Genomic DNA, 27,324 nt, shown 5'->3' on the forward strand with positions numbered 1-27,324 from the left:
ACAGTCAAACGGCGAAGCGGAACGTTTTGTCAGAGCCTCCAAGCAGCAGATGGCCAAAGTTCGCACCGCACACATAAGGGATCAAGCATTGTAATTGTTTCTCGCCTCCTGTCGTTCGCATCCACGAGATGTAACATCGCCGACGAAACTGCTTTACGGCCGCCGCCATCGGACACTGCTCCACCTGCTTCACCCCCCTCAGCATCCGGCGCCGAAGGAGGGCCGCAAGTATCGCTTGTGTTTTTCAGGGTTTTAGCGGCATCAGACGGTGGGCGCGAGGAGAGGTCCTTCGTCGAATTGGCGCATGGATATATCTCATTTCAGGCCCAGACGGATTGCAAAGCCGACATCAGAATCTTATTCGTCACTGTCATGTGCGCGGTGATCCTTCTGTATCTCTTCCCCCCAGATTCACGGATCCAGAGAACAGCGCGTCCACAGCAGCCGCCAGAGGGTGTCACCACAACACTTCGGAACGACCCCATGGAGATGGAGCCTTCCCTTCCTATGCCTCCTCTCGTCTACAGTTGCAGCTGGACCCGCCCAAGTTGCAGCGGTCAACATCTTCTACTGCTTGGTTTGGGCCGCAGGAGCTGGACGTACCCTTCTGGGCGTTTTCCGGCGACGTTTCCGCTAGATCGAAAACCGGATGGCTGGATACGACTGGAAGTCTGATGTCCCCTGCAGCCACAGTTTCCGGTCCATCAGAGCGTCCACGCTCCTGCCTCCCCTCCCATTATCGTGTTCCATATACGACGACTGTGCGTCGCTTTGAGGGGGGGGGGGGCGAGGAGCAGGAATGTTACGGCGTAAAGTCAGCAGCGCCGGTACGCTAGTCGGGAACGGCAGGGAAGAGAAGGCTGTGAGAAGAAGTCAGGCAATCGCACGCTGATCGACCTCCCTTCCAGGACGAAAACGCTGCATCAGCGGCCCCTAGGTGAAGAGGACATGACCGTCGCGCCCGACTGGTGGATCCCCACTTGGATAGCAGCGTCAACGCCAGTGGATTCGTTAGCTCTCTCTATGTAGCACTTACTTGTATTTGTCTATTCTGAAGATGAGATTGTACGTCGCACCTTGCTTGGGACACATCTAGCAAAGTTAAGTATTGTAATTGTTCTTATTTGTGATAAAACGCATTAATGACAGTTATTTTATTGTTTGTCTAGCGAACCAAGTAGGCAGGACTCCTAGATACAACACATTTACTTGTGTGAAAGGATTTCTTTTGAATAAATTCTCTCAGAACATCGAGTTTGGGCACGGAAATTTAATACACCATGAATTTTAAACGTACTCCAAGAAATAATTCCATTGGATTCAGATATGGCTATCGAGCATGTCATGCAATGTGTCCCTTTCGACCAGTCCACCTTTTCGAAGACTAGATATCTAGATACTGGCGAATTATCCGTGTAAAGTGAGGTGGAGTACTATCGTGCATAAACCGTATTCGTTGGATAATGTCTAGCGGGACATCAAGTAGCTTAAATGAAGCAGCTCATTTCTGACAAACTGCAGATATGTTTGTCCAATAAGACGTTGCGGAAGGAGTCAGGAAACTACAAGGTGACCATGAATGATTCCACCCACACGTTGAGACTGAGACTCTGTTGATGTCTATCGTGAGGATTCTCATAAGCCAAGATGTTCCTATTATGGTAACTGAAGGTTCCATCACGTGAAATGCCAGCAGCATCAGTGAACAAGATACATGATAATAACTGCAGAAAAACAGCACGCTGCCCTAACATGCGTTGACAGATGGTTATTCTTGGCTGAAGATCTGACACACGTAATCCTTGCACCTGTTAAAGGTGATACGGGGACAGAAAATTTTCATACAACGTGTTCTAGATCTTCATGTGATTAACGCCTCTCATTCCCGCAGTTCAGCTTGTAATAGCACAAGAAACCTTCTCTTCAAGCTCAGGCCTTCATACCCGCGTGGTCTCGTACCATCTAGTACTCTTCTCAAATGAGCCTGTCTCTCTCAAGCATTGTTGGAGTGGTACAAACGTTCTTCCGCTAGGTAACAGCCTCAGCCTGCCATGGCAACGTTCAGTATAAAGTTGACGTATTACCGTCTGCTAGACCGTAGATGTAGTGAATTCCGACGTTTCAGTCACTGAATACGTCGTTGTGTAGTGTTGAGATGGAGGTTATTGTAAAACAAAACAAAACAAACGACAATCAGGCAAAACAAAACAAATGCCATAACCAATTTTAAATAAGAAAATATTAAACACGCACATCTGAGGTAACTAACGCAATCAGGAGCCACTACAGGGAATGCCTTTGATACCTTCCCAATGAAGGATTTTCTGATCCACGTTCGTGCGAACTACTTGTAATGTTTTGAAGTCAACAACATATCCCTAAAGATTCTAACACAAGTTTTTATACACCCAGTATTCTAAGGCACATACGAAACCCAAACTGAACGACGTGCTCCATGCTGACTTTCGATATCGTATTGTAAAAAAAAAAAAGTCCCTTAACTTGAAGTTATTGAACGTACGTGCTAAAATGGAATGACAGGATCTACATCTACATCTTCATATACATATACATACATACCCCGCGACCCACCGTACGAAGCATGACGGACAGTACCTTTTACCTCTGCTAGTCATCCCTCTTCCACTCGCAAATCGAGCTAGAGAGGAACCATTACCTATATCCTTCCGTACGAGCCCTGATTTCTGTTATCTTCTCGTTGCGGCCCTTAACGCGAGATCTACGTCGGTGGCAGTAGAACCACTCTGCAGCCTGTTTCCAAATGATGGTTCCCTAAGCGTTCTCAACAGTAGAAATAACTTATTGAAACGCCTGCGGTTATTGTATAATTTGTCTTTAATTGTACGGCCATTTTTAGTCAGAGACAATTTTCCAGTACAATATTATACACTACGTGGTCAAAAGTAACCGGACACCTGGCTGAAAATGACTTTCAAGTTCGTGGTGCCCTCCATCAGTAATGCTGGAATTCAGTATGGTGTTGTCCTACCCTTAGCCTTGATGACAGCTTCCACTCTCGCAGCCTTTTTTGTTCAATCAGGTGCTGGAAGGTTTCATGGGGAATAACAGCCCATTCTTCACAGAGTGCTGCCTGAGGAGAGGTATCGATGTCGGTCGGTGAGACCTGGCAAGAATTCGGCGTTCCAAAACATCCCAAAGGTGTGCTATGGGATTCAGGTCAGAAGTCTGTACATGCCAGTCTATTGCAGTGATGTTATTCCGCCGCAGGCATTGCATTATTAACAGGTGCTCGATCGTGTTGAAAGACGCAATCGCCATCCCCGAATTGCTCTTCAACAGTGGGAAGAAAGAAGGTGTTTAAACCATCAATCTAGGCCTGTGCTGTGATAGTGCCACGGAAAACAACAAGGGGTGCAAGCCCCCTCCATGAAAAACACGACCACTCCATAACACCACCGCCTCCGAATTTTACTGTTGGCACTACACACGCTGGCAAATGACATACACCGAGCATTCGCCATCCCCACACCCTGCCATCGGATAGCCACATTGTGTACCGTGATTCGTCATTCCACACAACGTTTTTCCACTGTTCAGTCGTCCAATGTTTACGCTCCTGACACCAAGCGAGGCGTCGTTTGGCATTTACCGCCGTGATGTGTGGCTTGTGAGCAGCTGCTCGACCACAGAATCCAAATTTTCTCACCTCCTTCCTAACTGTCACAGTATTTGTAATAGATCCTGATGCAGTTTGGAATTCCTGTACGATGGTCTGGATAGGTGTCTGCCTATTACACATTATGTCCGTCTTCAACTGTCAGCGCTCCTGATCAGTCAACAGACGAGGTCGCCCTGTATGCTTTTGTGCTTTACGTGACCCTTCACGTTTCCACCTCACTATCACGTCGGAATCGGTGGACCTAGGAATGTTTAGGAGCATGGAAATCTCGCGTACAAATGTATGACACAAGTGACACCCAATCACCTGACCACGTTCGCAGTCCGTGAGTTCCACGGAGCGCCCCATTCTGTTCTCTCACGATATCTAATGACTACTGAGGTCGCTGATATGGAGTACCTGGCAGTAGGTGGCAGCACAATGCACCTAATATGAAAAACGTATGTTTTTGGGGTGTCCGGATACTTTTGATCACATAGTGTAGGTACAGGACATTCTTCATGAAAAAGGATATTACATCTTAGTAAAATGTACAAATACCTACAAACATTCGTTGACAGCAGGTGTTACATATATATCATAAAACAAATGTCAAAATATAATATTTGTAAATAACATTTTGTTATGCAATGGTAGATGTGTGGAGTATCAGTTCCACAACTGTGAAATGAACATATAAAATTAAACGGAAAATAATTGTCATTATCGCTAGTGACATCTTTGTAATACAATATCGTGAATATTTTCAACACATTTTGTATTGCAGTTCAAGCTGTTCATTCAGAATGAACCTCTATCTCTTCCGTGAGATCCTGCTTTGTGTATACTAACACTGTTTTCAGTTTCGTCTAATACGTAGCAAATGTTGATGGGTTGCTTTTGCTATATATTCTACCGTTCAATGTAAAATTTACTGCAGTCGTTGCACTGTATTATAGAGGTATGTACGTCTGATTTGTGATAGCAGGTGTAACGTCTCTTAGCAAAAGACATATTATGTAATAAAGAGAAAGCATTATGTGTCATGTTTTGTTCTTGTATAAAATTATGTACTGTTTTTTTATTTATTTTAGATAAAATCTGTGTCGGCGAGTACTGAAACCGCCACAGACGATATTTATTAAATATCAAACAAAGATGAGAATAGGTGACTAGTATAAATAGTAAAAAACGAACATTAATTTCTCTTTCGTCTTCTTGGAGTTACGTGAGTAGGATAGCCTGTGACGTTATATTGTACGCTAGCGTAGCATTCTTTTGTCAAGATTGTGAGAGGGAGGCCATTAGACTTAGCCTTGGAAAGGTGTGTAATTATTTGAATTGTTTAAATGTTTTGAATAGAGTTACTTAGTGAAACCTTGCATTATGATTTGTAATAAGCTTGCCTGGTATTTTATCCCATCCCTTTAAGACATTTTCAGTTATTTAAATATTATTCGTGGTGCAGAGCTGCGCTACGAACGAACGAGCCGCTGCCGCGGCGCATTCAAACTGCATTAAATGAAATCTATCATACCGCAAAGAAGCGGGCGGGTAATAGTGAAGTAAAATCATTTATTTCAGCTTTCTGAATTGCAGAGCAGAGCAGCAGATTTTATGATGTGTTTTACAGGTTGACGCGGGCTGCTGATAATATATTACTAACAGTGTAAAAAGATTATTTACCTTCATAACATAAAAGAAATCTTGCTGTGCGTAGTTCTGGTCTGACAAACCTTACAGTAAAAACATCTTTTTCTCCGATAATAGTCTCATGTTATCGGGTTAGTCGTGGTACTTATTGGTGTTTTACTGTTAACAAAAATCCACTGCAAAATTTTGATGTTGAACAATCATTGCGTACTGTAACATCAGTATTGATAACAAAGTAATTTTCATTAACCTTTTCAATAACTATAAAGTAGGGAAGATATGTTGAACTTTATAGTGAGTTACAGTAACGAAAAAATGTTCCTTCAATAGAAAGCCAGATCCAGAAGAATAAGAACATAATATATTTTGTTTTGTTGAAAATTAATGATCCAAAGAAAGTCACAGCACGGCATCACTCAAAGGTATTTCGGGGCTCTTTTCGTAGTAACATATTTTATTTCGTGTATGAGTTGTTACGCGAGTAATAGTAAAACAAAGCAAATAATAATAGAGCCAGCGAAACAGGGAATCAGGTCAGATTTATTCCCATATTGGATTGCATTACCAGTCTGAATATAATTTTTTTTAGTAATATAGGCTTTCCCGCCGTGTACTGCTGATGAAATGTTCTTGGGCTTCCATCTGGGAGTGCCGATCAAATTCTGCGACGTCTCGAAGAGTGTCATTCTCATCATCTTCGCCAGAAGATAACTTTAATAGACGAAAGCAGATTATTTAGTCTTACCATATATAGAACAAAAAGCAATATTAGCAACATATTTCGAAAGTAAGAATAAAAATTGATTGATGAAACCTCCTTTGGCTTCTGCCGGGTGGCTGCATTCAATTCTGCGACGTTTCAGTGAGTGTCATTCTCATCATCTTCCAATTTTATTTATTAAGGTTATTTCCCTCTTACATATTTTACAGTTTTTATTTTACTTGTGTGGATTTCATTAACTAAGGTTTGTATCCATTTTCTGTTATTATGTGTCTCCATGTATTTAGCAATATTTCAGTGTCCTTATCAGAGAGTGGTAAGTGGATTGTTTTATTATGGAATGAAAAAACACTTTTTGTGTCATGAAGAGTTTGTTAAAAATCTATCACAGTTGCAGTACATATGCTTTGGCGATTAGTTTCGAACCAGCTGGTTCATTCTCAACCCTGTCCTGCTGACGCTGCACCAAAAGAGCCTGATATTCATGACAACCAGTTAAAATTGGTAATACGTTAATCGCACATTGATGGTAGTGAGCAGATTCAACAAACTCTTTAAAACAGTACTCAACTACTATCATTTCTGGCTTACAGGCAGGGAAAAGGAAATTTGTACAGATATAACCCAAGAGCTTCTAAATTAAGAGCGGACCTGAAAACACCTAAAGATAACGTGCCTATCACACTGATCACAAACTACTGTGGAAACTCTGCTTATCTGTGGACTCAAAAATCAAATAAAATAATCATCAACAATTACACATTCAATAACCCATCCTTTTTTAAGACCACCCGATGAAAACATTAATATCTCACCAGAGAGTAAATTTCTTTCATTAAGTGTGGTGTACTTATATAAAAGTTTCCATATAGATTACATAATACTCTGAAGAACAATTTTCTGAAATATGGGAAACTTACGAAGTCAGCAATAGTTTAACTTATTGAATTTTTACGACTAATCTCATTCAGCAATTATTTCATTTTTAATGGTAAAATCTTGAAGCAAAACAAAGGCTTAGCCATGGACTGTAACATGGCAGGAATATGAAAAATTAGTCAATGAACTTCACAAAACATATAATTCATCATTGAATATGAGTATATTTCACTATCGATAGTGGAAATGGAAATCATACATTTAATACTTCCTGAGGACCAACCACGTCTGATGGTAACATCCACAATACCTGATGTCATCCCATGCCACATAAAAAACCTTCCTTGGTAGACAGAGCAATTTGATAACCACTATCTGAAAGAATATTGAAATGAAACTAAATTCATGGAGAGATATAGCTATTGAAAATGGATACAACCTTGATTTAGTTAATAAAATGAACAGGGATAAAAAAACAAAAACTATAAAATATGTAAGAGAGAAAGAACCTTAATAAATGAAAGCAAAATATGGAGTTTCACCATATACCAGACAAAAATCTGACAATATACGCAACATATTTCCTATAATAGGAATGAAAAGTGGTGTTCACACCTGTAACACAATGGAGTCCAAAATAGGACATAAATCTGAACTGATACCACGCTTCCACCAATTAGGGGTATAGAAAGCAGAGTGCAACGATTGCAGTAAGTTTTACATTGTCTCGCATCCGTCGGCCGTCGTAATTTAATATATTATTTACCACAAAAATTTATTTGCGGTGGTGATTGTTGCCGACTTACATGGTGCGCCTTAATAAAAATATTTCATTTTATTATGAGTTACAATTAAATGCTTTTGTGAAGTTCTCTTTTTTTAACAATATTAATCTCAAATTATCTGTTACGTTAATGTACGTTAGACTCGCTGAATCTTAAAACATGAGCATATAAGTTAAACAATGGAATAAGCTTTACATATTAATTTCCTCGGCTAGTCAGTTCACTTTAAAGCAAAAAATATTTAGTTATTAATTACAATTGCGGCCCACACACGCACACGCGCGCGAGAGTATTTCTTCTTACCTCCGTTAACCATTGCATTGTAGTCGGAGTCCTGGCTCTGGCTCTCGGCTGTTGTACTGAAATTAAGACTCTTAAGGCTACGTATTTTCTGCAACGTCGGTCGGCTGGTGAGAAAAATGTATATTATGTTAATAGCGGGCGAGTTTACCGCTTCCGCTAATTTTTTATAAGTTAATATCGCCACGTAATGGCGTCGTTGGCTGCATCGGTCGCTGCGATTGTTGCACTGTAAATTACTCGAATGCAGGTTAATTCAAGGAAGGCGGACATGAAATCGGAATCACCTCTTACAAATTAAAAGTGAACAATAATATTAAATCAGTAAGTTATCTGCTTAATTAGTACACATATGCTTACATTTGCCAGCACTCGCAAGATGTCCGTCTACACGCAACCAAGAAGAAGTGAAGACGACTAAAAAATTAACAAAAGAGCGTATCTTGTCGTCTCTTTAGATCATTTTGTTATATTTCTTTGCCCACGAAACTTACACAGAGAAATTATGATTTTACGGGTACATGAGAAAAATGTATATTATTCAATTTTTAAATGTCTCTTCTTTATAAATACTGTTTTTAAAGTATTTCGTATTATTTCACTGGGGACGTTATAATTGGCTAAACGGGTAGAAAAATATGTATAAAACATAAAGAACGTTGTAACACTGACGAAAGAAACCCATCGACGTATGCTACACTTTTACGGGACGAAAAGCAAGCACTAAACAAAACTGAACAGTTTTCATACTCTGCACAAAGCAGAGAAAGGTAGATATATGGCTCTCATGGAAGAGAGAGAAATTTTATTTTTAGTGAACGGCTTTAACTGGAAAGCGAAAAGTGTATTGAACATTTTAGTGATATTGTACTACAAAATAATGCTAGTGAAAATGGCAATTCTTTTCCATTTCATTTATACATTCATTGGCTAGTTGTGCAGCTAACACTCCATACACCTACCTTAGCATAATAAAATATTATTTACAAATATTACATTTTGACATTGGTTTTATGATATACACTCCTGGAAATTGAAATAAGAACACCGTGAATTCATTGTCCCAGGAAGGGGAAACTTTATTGACACATTCCTGGGGTCAGATACATCACATGATCACACTGACAGAACCACAGGCACATAGACACAGGCAACAGAGCATGCACAATGTCGGCACTAGTACAGTGTATATCCACCTTTCGCAGCAATGCAGGCTGCTATTCTCCCATGGAGACGATCGTAGAGATGCTCGATGTAGTCCTGTGGAACGGCTTGGCATGCCATTTCCACCTGGCGCCTCAGTTGGACCAGCGTTCGTGCTGGACGTGCAGACCGCGTGAGACGACGCTTCATCCAGTCCCTAACATGCTCAATGGGGGACAGATCCGGAGATCTTGCTGGCCAGGGTAGTTGACTTACACCTTCTAGAGCACGTTGGGTGGCACGGGATACATGCGGACGTGCATTGTCCTGTTGGAACAGCAAGTTCCCTTGCCGGTCTAGGAATGGTAGAACGATGGGTTCGATGACGATTTGGATGTACCGTGCACTATTCAGTGTCCCCTCGACGATCACCAGTGGTGTACGGCCAGTGTAGGAGATCGCTCCCCACACCATGATGCCGGGTGTTGGCCCTGTGTGCCTCGGTCGTATGCAGTCCTGATTGTGGCGCTCACCTGCACGGCGCCAAACACGCATACGACCATCATTGGCACCAAGGCAGAAGCGACTCTCATCGCTGAAGACGACACGTCTCCATTCGTCCCTCCATTCACGCCTGTCGCGACACCACTGGAGGCGGGCTGCACGATGTTGGGGCGTGAGCGGAAGACGGCCTAACGGTGTGCGGGACCGTAGCCCAGCTTCATGGAGACGGTTGCGAATGGTCCTCGCCGATACCCCAGGAGCAACAGTGTCCCTAATTTGCTGGGAAGTGGCGGTGCGGTCCCCTACGGCACTGCGTAGGATCCTACGGTCTTGGCGTGCATCCGTGCGTCGCTGCGGTCCGGTCCCAGGTCGACGGGCACGTGCACCTTCCGCCGACCACTGGCGACAACATCGATGTACTGTGGAGACCTCACGCCCCACGTGTTGAGCAATTCGGCGGTACGTCCACCCGGCCTCCCGCATGCCCACTATACGCCCTCGCTCAAAGTCCGTCAACTGCACATACGGTTCACGTCCACGCTGTCGCGGCATGCTACCAGTGTTAAAGACTGCGATGGAGCTCCGTATGCCACGGCAAACTGGCTGACACTGACGGTGGCGGTGCACAAATGCTGCGCAGCTAGCGCCATTCGACGGCCAACACCGCGGTTCCTGGTGTGTCCGCTGTGCCGTGCGTGTGGTCATTGCTTGTACAGCCCTCTCGCAGTGTCCGGAGCAAGTATGGTGGGTCTGACACACCGGTGTCAATGTGTTCTTTTTTCCATTTCCAGGAGTGTACATGTAACACCTGCTATTAACAAAACCTTGTTGGCATTGTGTACATTTTAATACAATTTCCTTTTTGCATTACAATTGTCCTGTATCCATAACGTTGTACTGGGAACTGGTCTCTGATAGAAACCAGTTGTACAATTAAAACTAAATTATACAGCAACTTCATGTGTTAGAGTATGTCATTTCCACGATTTATCAACGCTGTGGGAAACATCCAACAGAAACTATTATCAGCTGTATTTCCCCTCCAGGGATTCCCATTTGAGATCATGAAGCTTTTTCATACTACTTGTGTACTAATCGTACCTAATGGAAACAAACCTATAGCCATGACTCTGAATTGCTTCGATGCTTTCCATTAATCCGATCTGATTGCACAAGTGTTGTGTACGTAGCCTCCTTTGTAGGTTAACTACACTTTCCTAGAATTCTCTCAAGAAACCTAAGTCGACCATCTGTCTTCCCTACAACCGACATTAATTACCCATTTCATTTCATGTCAGTTTGCAGCGTTACGTTTATGCAATTAGTCGACGTGATTTAGCCAAGCAGGACACTAGTGATTCTGTATAGAGTGCAGTTTTTCCTGTTCGTGCGTATTAACTTTTCCAGCATTTAGAACAATCCACCATTCTTCGCGCCAAATAGGAGCTCTCTCCAAGTCGTCGTGTATTTTTCCGCAGTCACTGAACGGAGACACCTTTCCGTACACTACTGGGTTATCAACAAAGACTCGCAGATTGCTGCTCACCCAATCCGTCAGATCTCGTATGTATATAGAGAACAAGAATGGTTCTATCACACTTCGCTGGGGCTCTCCTGATAGTACCTCTCTGATTAACATTCACCGTCTAGGACAAGCTACTGGTTTCCATTACTTAAAATACACTGATCATCTAGAACGTTGATCACCGACATACTGTCGATATAATCCCATCCAGGTGATAGCGCGTTAGCTGGCGAGGAATGACTGCTAGTCCCAGAAACACGTGGTGCATGTAGAATCAAAACAGCCAGAACGTAATGACCACCGACCTACTATCGATATAAACCCGTACAGGAGGTAGCGCGTCACCTGGGGGGGAATGACTGCTAGCCCGACAAACGCGTGGTGCATATAGTACCAGTGAGCGTGCTGTCCATGTGTGGAATGGAGAACGCGCGCGATCTATTTGAGTTTGACCGAGGGCAGAGAGTGATGGTCCGGTGGCTGAGCATGAGCGTTTCGGAAACCGCACGAATTGTCGGGTGTTCGAGGAGTGTTTTGGTGATTGTCTTCAAAACGTGGAAAAACCAAGGTGAAATCACATCCAGAGGTCGTGCGGTTAGGCAGACACTCCTCATTACAGATGTCGGACTCCGTAGGCTGGACAGACTGGTAAAACAGGACAGGCGGCCAACTGTGGTGGAACTAACATCAGACTCTAATGCTGGGTAGAGCACGAGTGTGTCTGAACACACGGTGCACCGAACACTCCTAACGATGGACCTCCGCAGCCGATGACGCGCGCATACTCCAAAGTTGACACCACGATATCGGCAACTACGACTGAAATGGTCACGTGGCGCAGTGGCAGAGCGTTGCATGGTCTGATGAATCGCGATACCTTCTCCATCATGCTAATGGGAGGGTGCGAATCCGTCGTCTTCCAGGGGAACGGCTCCTCGACATCTGTGTTGAGGGTTGGAGATAAGCTGTTGGGGGCGGCTCCATTATGCTCTGGGGAACATTCTCATGGGCATCCATGGGTCCAGGCAAGGCATCATGACGGCCAAAGAGTACCGTACAATGGTTGCAGACCACTTACACCTCTTCATGACAATCATGTTTTTCGACGCTAGTAGCATTTTTCGCTAAATTATGCGCTGTGTCAGAAGGCCAGGAATCTGATGGAGTGGTTCGAGGAACCCAGTGGTGAATCCCAATTGAAGTGCTGGTCCTTCAAATGGTTCAAATGGCTCTGAACACTATGGGACTTAACTTCTGAGGTCATCAGTCCCCTAGAACTTAGAACTACTTAAACCTAACTAGCCTAAGGACATCACACACATCCATGCCCGAGGCAGGATTCGAATCTGCGACCGTAGCGGTCGCGCGGTTGCAGACTGTAGCGCCTAGAACCGCTCGGTCACCCCGACCGGCGCTTGTCCTTCAAATCGCCCGATATGAATCCGATCGAACACATCAGGAATGCGATTGAAGGTGGCATCAGAGCTCATCGCTCCCCTTCCTGGAATTTACAGGAATTAGATGACTTGGCGTGTGCAGATGTGGTGCAACTCCCTCCAACGACCTACCAGGGCCTCATTGCTTCCATAACACGACGCGTCGTCGCTGTTATCCATGCCAGAGATGGACATCCGGCTATTAGGTAGGTGATCTTAATGTTGTGGCTGATGAGCGTATCTTAGAGCCACTCATATATCTGAGAACCTATTCCTTTTGCCCAGACATTCGTTAATCGGTTGTTAGCGGATACTCATGCATGGACATATTGCACTGGTTCAATAGAAATGTGATTGATTTCCGAGATACATCCGATGATGGGACCAGTATTCCGGAGTCTGTCGTGTATGGTGTATGTGTGATCAACGTGAATAAGTTGCATCTTGAGGGAATCTGCGATCTTTCATATAGTAAAGTTTTGGAATCTTCTGACATCCCGTTCCGTGACGCCCGTAGTGAACTGACCTTAACTCGTCAGTTGACCGTAACAGCTGAACAGATCTAAAAAGTAGCCATAAAACGGAGCGTAACGGTGTGTTTCACGGAAGCCGTAACAGATTAGCCGCGAGACGGCCCTGGCAGCGTGATTAGCGCACCAGAAAGCTGATCCGCCCGCACGTGGCGTTTAATCTGCAGAGGGCGTCGCATTACGCAATTGGCCGGCGGCCCGTCTGCGGCTCGTTTGATTATGGCGCCACAATGGCCGCGTGCGCCGCACGTGCCCGCAGCCGCGGCGTGGGCCGCTCGCTCCGCTCCCTAACGCTCGATTGCGCGGCGGCAGGAAACCCGCCGGATCGCGGCCGCGTGCGCCCGCCGGCCTGGAAGCGGGCCGCGCGCTCGCCGGCTCAGCCTAATCTCTGCCGGTGTCTCTGCTTAAACAAGGCCGCGCCGAATCAGTGAGCGCCGTGTGTACGTTTCGCGCCGCACGCTCAATTACTCTCGCTACGGCGGGAGAGCAGATTAGGGTTAGCAGCGCATACGGCAAAAGCTGCCGTAAAAACGGCGCCCTGGGATTCCTTAGCGTGAGGGGCTGAGCCAGATTCCTGTGGCGTTAGGTTACTGTTATGCAGTGTATCTGAGGAGTCGCTGTATGTCTAGGTGAAAACAGTATGTTGTAAATTAATTTACTTACTTATCTATTTATTAACTGCTTGTTCAGCCTAACCAGATAGGGCCCTTGAGACCCTCTGTTACATCTGACGAGGAACAACAAACACAAAAATGGTATACAGCAAACACAATAAGAAATTTGCATTAATAAAAGTAATAATTGGCAGCAATATCAGTAACACAAATAATAATGATTAAATAATGGAAGAATTAAGAATTATATTACTTAGTTATTGCATAACAAACTCAATAATAATAACTTGCATTGTTAATAAAAAGTAATAAAATAATTTGCGGTGATAATAGTAACAATAACCAACTACTTTCAGTCAACTGAAGAAACGTCAAAAATTACAACGCACGCGATTTCTAAAAGTACTTTAGCAATCAAATCAAAGAGTACTCGTTACAGAACCTCTGCTTTCGAAAGGAAGGTGGTAAATTAGCCTTGACAAATAAAGATAATTCGCAAGAACTAGACACATATTTTTCGCAGTTTTTAAATTACCCAGAACACAAAGAGAGATTCCCGAAAACACATCGAGAAATTACAATAGAAAGTTCGTCACCACCACAACCACAAGGAGAAGTTTGTTCACATATCTAGAAAAGTAAAAACAACGTATCATCAGGGGAAGATGCGATTGTAGCTGAACCCTTGAAAAAATTAGGCCCACCTCACTTAAAGAAATTACACAAATAATTCGAAACATTTGGCAAACCGAAAAAATTCCAGATGACTGCAAGATTGCTCCAGTCCATCCACTACATAAAAACAGCAGCAAATCAAATCCTATCAGCTTGTCTCTTGAATAGAGCACAAAAACAATTAGAAACCACATTAGCAGAATATCGAGCAGGATTGAGGCCGAACAGGTAATGCCCACAACAACTTTTGAACCTCCGAATGTGAGCCGTCAGACAAAACCTCTAGTATCCATCTTTGTAGATCTGAATAAGATGTACGACTCGGTAGGTAGGCTCTCACTTTTCCAGACACTGGGGGAGAGGGAATTAGATTAGGAGACAGGGAACTAGATCTCAAAACACGAGAACTCATAAAACTCACTCTCCTATTCTGTTCAACATCGTCCTAGACAAGGTTACGGAAGAATGGGGGAAAGAACTCAAGAAGAGTGGGTTTTGGAAGCCAGTCCTGTTGGGCTTTCCCGAAAACAGCCTCTACATACCACACCTCTCATTTGCGAACGATCTGGCGATACTTGCAGAGGAAGTCTTTTGCTGGACATCCTGTATGTATCCTGCGGAACTGTATGTGAACAGTCCTGCATTACAAAGATATCTAAGCGTCTACATGTCCTCCTTTCCTTCTTGACATCTTGTGGAGCGTCTCAAAGGGCCTTCTTTAGTCTTATATCGACATTGAGCCACATGGGACTTGATTATTCCCAGTAACAGGTTGTTTGGCGTGGTAGAGCTAGGCATGTTTGTTGACACTGCATGAAACAAAAGCTCCTTTCTCGCAGTCAAGATGGTTGCCTCATGAGATGCTTCCTAGCCAAAGCAATCATACTGATCGTCTCTGTCACTTTTCCCCTGTCCGTGAACGTCAAAGACGTATTTGTAACACTCGTGTTGTCTCGCTTGATAGATCGATTACTATGTACATGAGACAATACAAGCTTTGAAGTATGAATATGTCACTGTCACGGTTTTGGTATCGTTTCATGTACATCTGTTTTTGTGTGATCTGGACAACGCTCGCATACGTTTGTAGTTTGGAATAGCGGCTGTATTTATACCTGAGTGTATATTTACAACAATGATTTTTGCTTGGAAAAGAGCAATTATCGTCACTGCACTTGTAAGAAGTAAGAAAAAGTTTCTTTTTTTACAGCTACGAGTGGAAATTACTGCGTTTAACATTCACATAAAGGTTTTCGATCCGTGCCAAATCTAACTACTGAACTGCCTTATATAGTCATATCTAGGCCTGTCCCTTCCACCATCCATTCAACTACAGTTTTCACCAGCGACTCATTTATTAGTATTCTGTCTTATCAAAAGCGTCCAGATATCCTTATGTAATGCGGAACTGACGTCTAGATATCACGAGAGGCGAAATCGACAATGTGAAAAGAGAAATCGGTTTTGTCAATAGAGAAGCATTAACAGGAGAATACGTCAACGAGGAGAGCGCAGTTACTTCCAGCGGGGATGAGTCAATGGATGTCACCTAAGTCAGAACTCCATCAGAGACATTTCAGCCCTTCTAAAGCTGCCCAAGTCGACTGTTGATGATGAGATTGTGAAGTGGAAACGCGAAGGAACAACCACAGCTTATTATTATTATTATTGTTATTATTATTATTATTATTAGCGAATATACCCATTTGAAAACGATAAGCAGGTGATTTTCAATCTTTCGTAGGGTTCTTCTTATTTTCCCAATGTTTCTTCATTTTCTCCCCAAAGGCCTTCTTTCTTTCTTCGGTCCACTATGGGCAGTATGGTTTTGGTTCCGTCTCTGGAGTAAAATTCCACTTGTCAAGTATCCCTGTCTGATGTGTTCGTTACGACAATTTTTGCTTTTGTCAAATCCTTCTCAACTTAAGTTACATGCTTTAAATGCTGTCAAGTATTCCAATAGACATTTAGTTAGTCTGTTCCCAAGTAATATGTCTAGGTGTCCGTAGAACTTCATTCGCCTGTGTCTGATCTCAATTTCCATGTTTGATATTTTTTCTGTTGACTCGATGTTTTGCAGCCCGTATCCATATTGTGTGTATCGTGGTCAAAGAATTTTCCTGTTAATCTTTCTCTCTACTTTCTTAATTTCTTGTAAATACAATTTTCGATTCAGTGAGAATGTTTCACTTGCATATGTGACTGTCGGTTTGATTAGTGTGTTGTAGTGTCTGAATTTAGTGCCTGTTGACAGGCATTGTTTATTATACAGGTTTGAAAAAAGTCTTGACGCTTTCTTGATTTTCATGAATCTGTTTTTTGTGCTGTTTTTTCCAATCCTGTTGGTTCAATAATTTCACTGATGTACTTACAGTGTTTGACTATGTAGATTTCACCATAATTCTTTTTAAGTTTCGGAATATCTAACTTCGAAGACATGAACTCAGTCTTCTCAGAGGAGATTTACAGGCCAACCTTCTCTGCACAGTCTTTGAGAGTCTCGATTTGTTTTACTACTAAGTCATATGCAAATGCTAAATAAGGAACGTTCAGTTTTCCTTGACCTGTTCCTAAATTGACAGATTGTTGTTTTCTTAGTTCCACTTCCCATTCTTTCATTACTTTGTCTAAAACTGTGTTGAATAACAGGTACAAGATCCCATCTCCTCTTACTCCTGTTTTAACTAAGAATGATTCCGAAATTTTATCTATGAATTTAATTTTTGATTTGGTTTCTGTCAGTGTTTGTTTGATCAGGTTTCGAGTTTTGGCATCTAGTCCCCGTTCCTCTAGAATATTCCATAAAGATTGCCTATCTATAGAATCGTATGCTTCTTTAAAATAAACGAATGTGCAGGCTATTAGTTTTGACTAGAGTCCTTTATTTTTAAAGTAGTTTTAAAATTAAAAGATCTTCTCCGGGAAATATCAATTAAGTCGAAAGCCTGCGTGGTAATCTGAAATTGTACGTTGTTGTTGTTCTTGTGCTCTCTATAGAATACACACGGATAAACTGAAATACCTTTGTAGTTGTTAACATCTGATCTCTCTCACAGTTTGTGCAATGGATGAATTAGAGTACATTTAAAATCCCCTGGAATATTTTCGGTCTGCCAAATTTCTTGGCTGATTTGAGTGATCTGTTTTAAGGAATTTGGACCAAGGTTCTTCAATAGTTCAGCTACAATTTCGTCTTCTACCGATGACTTTTCAGTTTTGAGCTTTTTAATGCGACTATAAATTTCTTCTTGAGTTGGCGGTACTGAAGTTTCATTCGTGTGTTCTGCTTGTAAACTGGGTAATCTCGCGGTTGGTTGTGAGCAACTTATAAGTTGTGAGAAATATTTGTTTATTTCTTGTCAATTTGCTTTGTTAGTGACTGTTAATTTTCCATTTTGTTTCCTGAAACAGAGGTCTCGTGGAGTGTATCCTTTGATTTGATTTGGAAACTTTTGTAAAAGCCGTGTGTTTTGTGATTCCTAAAGTCTTCTTCAGTTGATTTTAGCTGTTCATTAAGATATATATATATATATATATATATATATATATATATATATATATATATATATATATACACTCCTGGAAATTGAAATAAGAACACCGTGAATTCATTGTCCCAGGAAGGGGAAACTTTATTGACACATTCCTGGGGTCAGATACATCACATGATCACACTCACAGAACCACAGGCACATAGACACAGGCAACAGAGCATGCACAATGTGGGCACTAGTACAGTGTATATCCACCTTTCGCAGCAATGCAGGCTGCTATTCTCCCATGGAGACGATCGTAGAGATGCTGGATGTAGTCCTGTGGAACGGCTTGCCATGCCATTTCCACCTGGCGCCTCAGTTGGACCAGCGTTCGTGCTGGACGTGCAGACCGCGTGAGACGACGCTTCATCCAGTCCCAAACATGCTCAATGGGGGACAGATCCGGAGATCTTGCTGGCCAGGGTAGTTGACTTACACCTTCTAGAGCACGTTGGGTGGCACGGGATACATGCGGACGTGCATTGTCCTGTTGGAACAGCAAGTTCCCTTGCCGGTCTAGGAATGGTAGAACGATGGGTTCAATGACGGTTTGGATGTACCGTGCACTATTCAGTGTCCCCTCGACGATCACCAGTGGTGTACGGCCAGTGTAGGAGATCGCTCCCCACACCATGATGCCGGGTGTCGGCCCTGTGTGCCTCGGTCGTATGCAGTCCTGATTGTGGCGCTCACCTGCACGGCGCCAAACACGCATACGACCAATATTGGCACCAAGGCAGAAGCGACTCTCATCGCTGAAGACGAAACGTCTCCATTCGTCCCTCCATTCACGCCTGTCGCGACACCACTGGAGGCGGGCTGCATGATGTTGGGGCGTGAGCGGAAGACGGCCTAACGGTGTGCGGGACCGTAGCCCAGCTTCATGGAGACGGTTGCGAATGGTCCTCGCCGATACCCCAGGAGCAACAGTGTCCCTAATTTGCTGGGAAGTGGCGGTGCGGTCCCCTACGGCACTGCGTAGGATCCTACGGTCTTGGCGTGCATCCGTGCGTCGCTGCGGTCCGGTCCCAGGTCGACGGGCACGTGCACCTTCCGCCGACCACTGGCGACAACATCGATGTACTGTGGAGACCTCACGCCCCACGTGTTGATCAATTCGGCGGTACGTCCACCCGGCCTGCCGCATACCCACTATACGCCCTCGCTCAAAGTCCGTCAACTGCACATACGGTTCACGTCCACGCTATCGCGGCATGCTACCAGTGTTAAAGACTGCGATGGAGCTCCGTATGCCACGGCAAACTGGCGGACACTGACGGCGGCGGTGCACAAATGCTGCGCAGCTAGCGCCATTCGACGACCAACACCGCGGTTCCTGGTGTGTCCGCTGTGCCGTGCGTGTGATCATTGCTTGTACAGTCCTCTCGCAGTGTCCGGAGTAAGTATGGTGGGTCTGACACACCGGTGTCAATGTGTTCTTTTTTCCATTTCCAGGAGTGTATATATATTTTGTCTAAATATTTTAACAGTTTGTTTTCTGACTTTGAAAAATTTCTCTTGTGTGGTTTAGGATTTGCCACAATTGTTGTTTAAGAAGGCTCGTTGTCTCTCTTCTGTTGCGTTATCAGAATTTGAATTCCACCATGGATGTTTGGACTTTTTCTTTAATGGAATCAGTTCTCCTTCTTTCTGTATAATTTTCGTTTGGAAGTCTCTCTAGCTGTTTGTATGTAGCTTCCTCCATAGTTCTGTAAATTTTGAGTCTTGGATTTTTTCAAATCAAATTTGGGAATTAGTGGCGTTTTTTTCGGCATTTCCTTTTTGGTGCGAATTTAATTTTGACTCTGATAAAATAGTATTCATAAGCTACATTTACCCCATTGCAGACTTGAATGTCGTGTATTTTTTTTTTTTTTTTTTTTTTTGAAAATCATAGGAGATCGCAACATGCTCTATTTTAAATTCATATAGCTGAAGGATTTGGGATCATCACTCTTTTTGTTTCTTAGCTTCTTTCGAAGTGATGTTGGCATGATTTTTAGATTGTTTGGTTGGCATATATTATTATTATTATTATTACTAGTAGTGGCAGCAGGTGCAACAGTACAAGAACTGCTAGTATTAACTTTGTTAGTTCTGTTATGAGACAATATAGTAAGAGATAGGAAGTAGGAAATTTTTATTAAAGTTTCATTCGTACTGCCACGTTAAGCCAGAGACAGAAGCTGAAGTAGGAAGCGTACTGGTATGGCGCATGTGGTGGATCAGGCCTTCGACGCATCATGACACCGTCCGCCAACTGAGAAATATGCATTCAGCAGAAAGAAGACTGTCTCATAAACGCAAGGGAAGAGTGACGAGCATAAGCACTAGGTCGTAAGACATGGTACAAGAAATTCTATCTCTTACGTAAAGGCACATAATGAGGAACTAACACAGCAGTTAACAGCCTATTAAATGAATGCAACAGAATAGGGAGGACACATGCTGTCATTACGAACCGAGCCTCACATCACAGCATCGCATTAGCCCCCTGTAATACTCCAGTATTCCAGCTCTTGTCATTTAATCTTTCGGATCTATAGCATTCGCAGTAAAAACACTCAATTCTATGATTTGATGCTATAAGAAATCTGTGTCCTAAACGCTCCAGCACAGTCTATGAACTAGCCAAAGATGTACTTGAGGTGATGGTCATCACCTGATGAATTTCGCGCTGCTCGCTGCTTACTATCTACTTATGGAGAAACTGCCTGTCTTCCGACTACACCACATCGAAGAATGTTGTAAGCACTGAACTTCAGTATGGAAGCCAGGAGAAGGGCCTCTTGAGGTCCACATTGCTGTTCAACGTCCAGGTGCCTCCGGATGTTGAAACCTACCAAGCTGGTAGGGAGGAGAGCAGTTGACCACCTGACTACCAACACCAGATTCATCGCTGATGGGGTTCACCATAGAATCTGGGGTGGATCTGAGAACACCCCAACAGCCAGTGTGAGACCAAAGCCTTGTGCTGGGCATAGCCGCCACCTGCCAGCTGGCACCGAGGTCAGTAACGCTACCACCTGGGCAAGCAGATGCTGAGCTGACTAAGCAGAAGTCAGCTGGAATCCAGCACGCAGCTGAACGAAGCATCAGTCGAGGCTGGTGAGGGAGAGCAACGAATAGTAAACACAGTGATTAAATAACCAAATTATAATAATGTTTTACTAGCATCAGAGATGCTTCACAGGTTCCCTGCAGCCATCCAGACCTCACACAGGGGCGTCTCCATTTGGCCCTCCTGAAGTTCATAGTCAGTATAGTTTCTCGCGCTGCCACTCTCAAATCTTTTAATACAGTCAACCACATTAAAATTGTTATTTATTAGGTAGCTATGATGTAAAAAAGGCACTGTATTTGTAAAACCCTAGTTCCGACGTAAGAGAGGGCCTCATTGCCTTAATAAGATCAGGTTAAGTAAATAAATAAATATTCAGACTAAGCCCTGATTTATTGCTGCCATTCCTTGTTATAGATATGTAAATGGCCCAATAATCAATTGTGTAAACTATCTGACTTTAGTAATGAGTCAAAGAAATAAACACAACAGAACACACTCGCAAGATACCGCGCAAGTAGAAACTGGCAGGCATAGCTTGCAAAACTGAGCATCAAACACTACAACATTAACTCGTGAAATCCTATCAAAGCAACTCTATACTGAAGTGGTCAGCTTTTAACTGAACTACATGTGATGGGATGGTTTCCGTGGACTTTAATCACGCTGCCTCAGTTTGAAAATGGTTAATTATTGTTAATGCTTAACCAACGCAATTCAATAATGACTACGAACTCTGCACATGTACTACTAAGAACTGTTGATGGCATTAATATCACATCTTGAACAAGTAATTTCATGAAGACCTGAAATGCTCCTCCATGATACCGACAAGAGGGAGATTGAGTTAATAATTAAATCACTAAAGACCAAGAACTCTCATGGATATGACGGGGTATCTAGCAGAATACTGAAGTATTGTCCTATGTTTGTTATCCCAGTACTTAGCCATATCTGTAACTTTTCCTTTAGGAGTGGTCGGTTTCCTGACCGATTAAAGTACTCGCTAGTGAAGTCACTTTATAAAAAGGGAGACATTGATAATGTTGACAATTTTAGACCTATTTCTATGCCATCGCTGTTTGCTAAAGTTATCGAGAAGGTTGTATATACAAGGTTACTGGAGCATTTAAATTCACATAATTTGTTGTCAAATGTTCAGTTTGGTTTTAGAAATGGTTTAACAACTGAAAATGCTATATTCTCTTTTCTCTGTGAGGTTTTGGACGGATTAAATAAAAGGTTGCGAACGCTAGGTGTTTTCTTTTATTTAACGAAGGCTTTTGACTGTGTTGACCACAAAATACTACTGCAGAAGTTGGACCATTATGGAGTAAGGGGAGTAGCTTACAACTGGTTCGCCTCTTACTTTAAGAACAGAAAGCAGAAGGTAATTCTCCGCAATATTGAGAGTGGTAGTGATGTTCAGTCCCAGTGGGGCACTGTTAAGTGGGGCGTTCCCCAAGGGTCGGTGCTGGGGCCACAGCTGTTTCTTATTTATATAAATGATATGCCTTCTAGTATTACAGGTGATTCAAAAATATTTCTGTTTGCTGATGACACCAGCTTGATAGTGAAGGATCTTGTGTGTAATATTGAAACAGTATCAAATAATGTAGTTCATGAAATAAGTTCGTGGCTTGTGGAAAATAATTTGATGCTAAATCACAGTAAGACTCAGTTTTTACAGTTTCTAACTTACAATTCAACAAGAACCGATATTTTGATCAGACAGAATGGGCATATTATAAGCGAGACGGAACAGTTCAAGTTCCTAGGTGTTCGGATAGATAGTAAGCAGTTGTGGAAAGCTCATGTCCAGGATCTTGTTCAGAAACTAAATGCTGCTTTACCATTAGAACAGTATCTGAAATAAGTGACACTTCAACACGAAAAGTAGTCTACTTCGCACATTTTCATACGCTTATGTCGTATGGTATTATTTTTTGGGGTAATTCTTCTGATTCAAAAAGGGTATTTTTGGTTCAAAAACGGGCCGTTCGAGCTATATGTGGTGTAAGTTCGAGAACCTCTTGTCGACCCCTATTCAATAGTCTGGGAATTCTGACATTGCCCTCACAGTATATATTTTCTTTAATGTCGCTTGTTGTTAGCAATATTAGCCTATTCCCAAGAGTTAGCAGCTTTCACTCAGTTAATACTAGGCAGAAATCCAATCTGTATGTGGAATGCACTTCCTTGACTCCTGTGCAGAAAGGAGTGCAGTATTCTGCTGCATACATTTTCAATAAGCTACCACAAGAACTCAAAAATCTGAGCAGTAGCCCAAACTCTTTTAAGTCTAAACTGAAGAGTTTGTTCATGGCTCACTCCTTCTATTCTGTCGAGGAGCTCCTGGAAGAGCTAAAAAATTAAGCAAATTCCAGTGTTATATTGTTGATTTTCTTTATGTAATCTTACGACTTGTCACCTGAATATGTTTTTTTATATTTCATTTTATCTGTTTCTAATATCATGTTATAATTTCATGTATTGACTCGTTCTATGCCCATGGAGACTTCTCCTTAATTTGGTCCCACGGAACAATAAATAAATAAACAAATAAAATAAATACATTTACCCTGTAGAAAATCCCCAACAACGACAACATAGTGATCTGGGAGCTAGCGACCAAAAACACACTTTTCACAAGTTGAAAATATGCAACGCAGCTCGATATGCGTCACTATTAACCCTTTCATGATTATAATTTATTTTGCATTTATTTGAAAAGTGAAAGGTAAAAAACTGTCTTCCTTTGGAATAAATTGTACACTTTCACCACCAAAAAGTTTTAAGCTGACCGATTTTGAAAATCGGTGAAATAGGACACATGTGTCCCACGAACCTAACTCGATACATGTTTTCAAGTGAACCCAAGATATTCAAAGTTAAATTTTTGTTTGTAGAAGCATTTTACCAGTATGGCTAATATGGAAAAAAATTCAACAGATCAGTGTCAAATCACATTTACTCCTGTGACAATGAAAAACATGAAATATCGCTAAAACGTTTTGAACATGAATGAACAAAATAGCTATAACTTATCACATATCAATGTTTTCTACATTCTACGAAGTGGTGACTCTGTACTTTGATTTTTACCACGTAGGTTCACCTGATGTTGCGGCTCAAAACCACGAAACCGGTCGTATGTTAATAAATAACTATTTTACCAGCTCTGAGCAGAGTTCTTTCTAACATGCCTTTCAACACATGCTGTTGCTCGGAATATAAAACAGTTTGTAATATCAGGTATTAACTCTGCATTCAGTTTCTGTGTTATTGTGGGGGATACGATGCTCCAATTGACATTTGCATAATGAAAAGGACATACAATTGTAATTAATAACTAAAATACACTCCTGGAAATTGAAATAAGAACACCGTGAATTCATTGTTCCAGGAAGGGGAAACTTTATTGACACATTCCTGGGGTCAGATACATCACATGATCACACTGACAGAACCACAGGCACATAGACACAGGCAACAGAGCATGCACAATGTCGGCACTAGTACAATGTATATCCACCTTTCGCAGCAATGCAGGCTGCTATTCTCCCATGGAGACGATCGTAGAGATGCTGGATGTAGTCCTGTGGAACGGCTTGCCATGCCATTTCCACCTGGCACCTCAGTTGGACCAGCGTTCGTGCTGGACGTGCAGACCGGGTGAGACGACGCTTCATCCAGTCCCAAACATGCTCAATGGGGGACAGATCCGGAGATCTTGCTGGCCAGGGTAGTTGACTTACACCTTCTAGAGCACGTTGGGTGGCACGGGATACATGCGGACGTGCATTGTCCTGTTGGAACAGCAAGTTCCCTTGCCGGTCTAGGAATGGTAGAACGATGGGTTCAATGACGGTTTGGATGTACCGTGCACTATTCAGTGTCCCCTCGACGATCACCAGTGGTGTACGGCCAGTGTAGGAGATCGCTCCCCACACCATGATGCCGGGTGTTGGCCCTGTGTGCCTCGGTCGTATGCAGTCCTGATTGTGGCGCTCACCTGCACGGCGCCAAACACGCATACGACCATCATTGGCACCAAGGCAGAAGCGACTCTCATCGCTGAAGACGACACGTCTCCATTCGTCCCTCCATTCACGCCTGTCGCGACACCACTGGAGGCGGGCTGCACGATGTTGGGGCGTGAGCGGAAGACGGCCTAACGGTGTGCGGGACCGTAGCCCAGCTTCATGGAGACGGTTGCGAATGGTCCTCGCCGATACCCCAGGAGCAACAGTGTCCCTAATTTGCTGGGAAGTGGCGGTGCGGTCCCCTACGGCACTGCGTAGGATCCTACGGTCTTGGCGTGCATCCGTGCGTCGCTGCGGTCCGGTCCCAGGTCGACGGGCACGTGCACCTTCCGCCGACCACTGGCGACAACATCGATGTACTGTGGAGATCTCACGCCCCACGAGTTGAGCAATTCGGCGGTACGTCCACCCGGCCTCCCGCATGCCCACTATACGCCCTCGCTCAAAGTCCGTCAACTGCACATACGGTTCACGTCCACGCTATCGCGGCATGCTACCAGTGTTAAAGACTGCGATGGAGCTCCGTATGCCACGGCAAACTGGCGGACACTGACGGCGGCGGTGCACAAATGCTGCGCAGCTAGCGCCATTCGACGGCCAACACCGCGGTTCCTGGTGTGTCCGCTGTGCCGTGCGTGTGATCATTGCTTGTACAGCCCTCTCGCAGTGTCCGGAGCTAGTATGGTGGGTCTGACACACCGGTGTCAATGTGTTCTTTTTTCCATTTCCAGGAGTGTAGATACAGGTATATAGCTTTCAGGGGTGATAGATATATTCAGTGCTATCATCTGAGATATCGTTTGGTGAAATCTATTGATCCGTTTAAAAGTTCTTAATTGTAAGGTTCGTTCCAAAAATCTTTAACGCTGTAAAATATTAACGTCTGTGTTTTTTAAGATAATGAAAATATTATTGTTTCACAGGATGCGCCTCACTTATTCTGAGATCACCGATGTGTTCAGATTTGCTTTATTATGTAACTGTGATTAATTACAGAACATGTAAGAGCTGTAAGAAGCTATATTTCAGGTAGGCTTACACTCTGCCATTTCTGGTTCACCGTTCGTTCTTCTGTTACTGGAGCAACAACTCTCCACACGCTTTTGGTGTTTACCCATTTCCTGCCAAGCGCTGTTCGCCTTTGTACCTGGGTGACAGGGCCGTACCGGTAACTTTTCTGGTCCGGTCACGGCACGCCCTCCACTCGCCGTTTAGCGTTCAACCGTAAAATTTTTCCTTACCTTCTTCCAATTCCAGGCGGCCAAATAGTTCGCCCAAATATGCAAACGTTATAGGTTGCACAAGTGATTTTTAAGCTATCTCCTGTCTACTCTGATTGCATTTCCATAATATTTTACTTGGATATAATTGCACTGAAGGTATAGCTGAAATCGATCTGCATTAAATGGATTAAAATTTACGTTCGATACTGTCCCTCCTCTGTTCTTGGATAAACTGAAGCCCACTACCTGCTCTACCCATGACTGAGCCTATGCAATCGTTCCGTTTCATGTCCCTACCACGTGTTACACGCAGGTATTTGTATGAGTTTACATATTCCGTCTGTGACTCACTGATCTGTTCATAGGATGCTATGTTTTTTCGTTTTGTGAAGTGCGCAATTTTACTTTTCTCTACATTTAGATCAAGTTGGTAATCCTTGCACCACTTTGAAACCTTATCAACGCAAGCCTGAATATTTGTACATATTTGTTCAGGTTGTATTTTGTTGCAGATAATTGTATCATCTGCGAAAAGTCTTAGGTTACTATTAACATTGTCCGGAAAATCATTAGCACACAACATGAACAGCAAAGAATCCATCACGCTGTCCTGTTGTTACATCCGAAGTTACTTCTATAACTGCCGTTGACTCTCCATCTAAGATAGCATGCAGTGTCCTCCCTGCCATGGAATTCTCAGTTCGGTAACAAATTTCGTCTGATTCCCCATACGATCGTACTTTTGATAATAAGCGTAGGTGTGGTTCTGAGTCAAAAGTCTTTCGGAAATCGTGAAATATTGCATTTGCGTGACTCCCTTGATTAATGGCTTCCAGAATATTATGTGAGATAAATTCGAGTTGTGTTTTACATGATCTATGTTTTCGAAACTATGCTGGTTGGCATGGAGGAGGTCGTTCTGTTCAACATACCTCATTATGTTTGAGCTCATAATATGTTCTAGGATTCTACGACAGATGGATGTCAAGGACACTGGACGGTAGTTTTGTGGATCACTTCTACTACCCTTTTGTAGACAGGCGTGATTTGTGG

The sequence above is a fragment of the Schistocerca cancellata genome, chromosome 5 (assembly GCF_023864275.1).
Source record: "Schistocerca cancellata isolate TAMUIC-IGC-003103 chromosome 5, iqSchCanc2.1, whole genome shotgun sequence".
Classification (NCBI taxonomy): domain Eukaryota; kingdom Metazoa; phylum Arthropoda; class Insecta; order Orthoptera; family Acrididae; genus Schistocerca; species Schistocerca cancellata.